Here is a 4,527-nt window from a genome sequence, read left to right on the forward strand (position 1 = left end):
AATACGAATTGTGCACGCTATATTGGTAGCCGTTAAAATAAGGTGTACAAGAAGGATTAGAATAAAAAATCTTGAAATCTTCCATAGACCAATGGTTCAAAATTCCGCACCATTTATCTATAGCGTTTGTGGCGAGAATGTGCTGAGGGTGCAAATCATTAAAAAGTGCATTATTAAAGTATTCTGGCGTTCTAAAAATGCAAGAAGGAGGGGAAGTAGGATGGTACCTTAATAAATCGTTAAAAGCTTCACGGACCGTTTCTTTTGTCACTCTCACCGTCTTTTTGGTACGTATTTGAAGTCCTCCCCGCTCGACTTTATTTGACGTAACGTCGCCTTCGTCAACTTTCTTAAGTAATTGTGGTCGTCTGAGTTCTGGAGGCACGTCCCCTTCAAATGAAGAATCGCATGTTTCCACAACTCCTTTTTCTCCACATTCCTTATATCTTGACGACGGTACAGTCTCAGTTCGTAACAAAGGTCGAGCGGGTCGACCTCCAATGACAAGGAAGACGATAGACCTTCCTTGTCCACTAAAATATCCCTGCAAAAAGACGTTTTTGTTTATAAACATGTTAACAAACAGCATTACTTCGCTTACCAAGATTGCTTTCCAATCGCTTTGCGTGAGATCAGACACTCGGCTTCTTCGTCGGAGTTCCCGTCAGAGGAATTTGCCGGAGAACGACAACGCTTTCCACCACGCACACCTACAAGCTCCGTTTGTATTTGGACAGGTGTGCGCGACGTGTAAGTGGTCGTCGTGCGATGAGACGACGACTGTGGAATCCTGTCGATCACTGGTCCTACTGAACCTTTGTACCATACCTGCGAGCTCATTAATGCATCGGCGAACTGCTCCAGGTCCAACAAGCACAAAAACCCATGACCTGTAACGAGTTCGGCCGTCTGCAAAACTCGCAGTAGCGATTCGACAGGAATATTCCTCCAATGCTTCGTCATACGCTTCCATGTTTTGGCCAACAACGTACTCATGGTCGCTCCAAACGGCTCTGTAGTGTCTTCGAGGTCTATTTGTGAAATGGTTTCCGGTAATGTAATTGTTGTCCACATTTTTGGTGACAGCATTTGCCAGTCTTCCGACAGGAGCCACAGGAGTAGCACGAACACGGCTGTTGGTATACGGTGCTCCGTTTCGTTCAGAAAATACAACAGTTTTGCTATTGTCGACACCATTGACGAATCGTACGGCAATTCTCGTTGTATCAGCGCCAAAGCATCGTCCCGAGTAAGGTGCAATACTTTCTCTCTTAGCTGAATCAAATCGTCTGGCCAACCTCTGGACGGATCTTTCTGAAACGCTTTCACTGGAACTGGAGACATTCGAAACCGCTGTAATATTAAAAGGTTACCAGTAGTGGTTCCATTAAATAAAAATAAAAACTTTACGTACTTGACCGCATTCCATATCCGGACTGAGCGACGCCCGATTTAATTCCCGCTCGTATCTGTTCATCGTCGCTTTCTTCTCCGACAGTTGACGTTTCGTTACGTCTCCTGGTCAGTTGTCGTATTTTCTTCACTGGACTGGTAACTTGTAACGTCATCTGAGTGCCGTGTAGAGGTTTCAGTAATTCCACTGAACCCTCTCAAGAACATGGTTGTTGAGAGGTCATTCGTTCCAACAATTTGTCTTCTATGACAGCCACCGCTGAACTCTAGTTACAACCTCCCTAGCCCTGCAACTCACAATACCTATCAAGATTTTGCCTTTTTTGCATATTGTAGTAACAATATCAATAAAAGACCCAACGTGTACTAGTCCGATGAAACCCAACACAATTTGATCGCGCGCGAGCGACCCGGCGCGTATTTCGCCCGACGGATGGACGGCGCCATAGACAAATATACTAATACTATATGGACGGCGCTGCGTGATTCGATCGCATACGAACGTTATATAACGTAAAAAAATAACACACTGTTGGAAACACGGTATTGAGCGACGGATGAATTAAATGTTAAAAATTAATGAAGTTGGCCGTAGTTGTAATATTATATTATTACATATAATATTAACATATAATATGATGTTATCATTTGTACATGTATGTCACATATCATGATTATACAAGATCACCAAAACAGGGTTCTCTTATTTAAGATACAAAATAACCCTTTAATTATACAATAAAATCTCCCTCTTGTAGAAATTATTAAGTAACGCCTACACGCAGGGACCCTCTTTTAATTAACCAATTACAATACAAAGCCTCAGCTTCTAGGATCACGGTAGAGATCGCTAGGCTACCCCTTTCACACTATATAAAGCCATTTTTCCCCATCTAAACCAGTTCTTTTGACGATTTTAAAATACACAAAATCTACGACGCTCTACTCAAGATTTCACTCTCCGGGACTTAGTCGATTTTTTAATTAATTTGGACTTAGAATATTTTTCTTTAAAACTAAATGACACTTAGAAATTTTAAAGTGAATTTTGTTTTGGTTAATCTTTTAATTTAATTTAATTTGTTCAATCATTAATAATATTTTATTTTTCTTGTTATGAAAATAAACATCAAATAGTATTTTAAATATTACATCTTTTTAAAATTATTTTATTACACAGGACGTAAGGTAAGTACAATTTAACCTATGCTTTCAAACTTCCAACAATCGATTGCGTGATAAACCATTAATAATTAATGAGAGAAACAATTAATGAGAAAATTAATTTAAATAAAATTGAAGACATTAAAATTACAAAAACTTATAACAAATAATGATAACAATAATTTATTAAGTACTGCCAATTTCTTTTTATATTTACTAAGCAACCCTAATTTTCTTTTTATTCACTCTCTATTATTTATTTTCCCTTTTCTTTTCTTTCTTTTTATTTTTGGTTTATTACAAGTTGCGCCCAACGTGGGGCTCGAAGTGTGAAAGGGAAGAAATGTAAAGAAATGTAACACAGGTGGCCAATAAGGAAATAATAATCGTAGCAGGCGTAGTGTAAAAAGGATGGGTGCAACAAACTATTTCCAAGTGGCCTACGTCTTTTCAGTCGTCCAAATAGTGATCTAGGGTAGATGCGAGCTCAATTTCAGTTCTTTGCACAATAGATTATACTAGTGTCCTACACTCCGATTGCCCGCACTGTGACAGAGATCAGACTAGCTAGTCGATAAGTGGAGAGACACTATGAAGAAATCTTATGGTTAACTAAAATCGTAATTATGATATTATTGTACTATTACCCTGTCCAGCCAGGTTGTGGCCCTTCAATAAGTAGTAGATACAACTCAATCAAATTAAGTACCTTAGAATATCTAATGTATATTACAAAATAATATTAATAAGTCATGCGTTATAAATTATATAAGTGTCCTACACTCCGATTGCCCGCACTGTGGCAGAGATCAGACTAGCTGGTCGATAAGTGGAGAGACACTTTGAAAAAATCTTAAGATTAACTAAAAATTCTAATTATGATATTATTGTACTATTACCCTGTCCAGCCAGGTTGTGGCCCTTCAATAAGTAATAGATACAACTCAATCAAATTAAGTACCTTAGAATATCTAATGTATATTACAAAATAATATTAATAAGTCATGCGTTATAAATTATATAAGTGTCCTACACTCCGATTGCCCGCACTGTGGCAGAGATCAGACTAGCTGGTCGATAAGTGGAGAGACACTTTGAATAAATCTTAAGATTAACTAAAAATTCTAATTATGATATTATGATATTTCAATGCAATAGTTAATTTGAGAATTATAGCTGATTCTAACAAAGGATAGGAATTAGGTGTTGTGTATATTTGAATAAATCTTTGAATAATGAGAAACTTGTTAATGTTGATTTTCATACGCAAAGTTGTCTCCCAAAGTGCATCTAAGATTATGTAATGCAACTGTAATTTATGTGTAATGATTTTGTTTGTGTAATTTGATATGATTCTGTTTAAAATATATTTTGTTATTTTGATAAATTCTACTTTAGTAGGAAAACTCATGTGTCTAGTTAATTTTGAAATTGAAAATGAAATTAGCACATTAAATATATGTATGTTTGGTTTTATTATTCCTGAGATATTCGTAATTCGGTATAACCTCGAGTATTTCGTTTATTTGATGATCTTGTAAATAACTTAATACTAATGAAATTTTGAGTAATAACGTTGTTTCTGTTATTGGAAATGTGTTATTATTGTTTATAAAGGCAAAAAGAAATCTTTGTATGGTTTGAGCTTTATATATATTAATATCGAGATGTAGAGTTACTTCCCAGAGAATATCAGTTATGATTTTAAATAAATGATATTTGCATTTAATGATATTATTACGATAATTATTAATTACTTCTTTAAATACAAACTTAACTACTGTAATTAATTCTTTCTTTGTGGGGTTGTTCATTAATATTGGACAATAATAAAATTTCTATAATCCTAACTAAAAAATAATGATATATTTGGTAGATTTTACTGAACAAAATTTAAAATATGTAATATGTCTGAGATTATAGTAATTTTATTAGCAGGTGTTTGTCGTG

The sequence above is a fragment of the Daktulosphaira vitifoliae genome, unplaced genomic scaffold (genome assembly GCF_025091365.1).
Source record: "Daktulosphaira vitifoliae isolate Bord-2020 unplaced genomic scaffold, ASM2509136v1 Scaffold_2, whole genome shotgun sequence".
Taxonomy (NCBI): Eukaryota; Metazoa; Arthropoda; class Insecta; order Hemiptera; family Phylloxeridae; genus Daktulosphaira; species Daktulosphaira vitifoliae.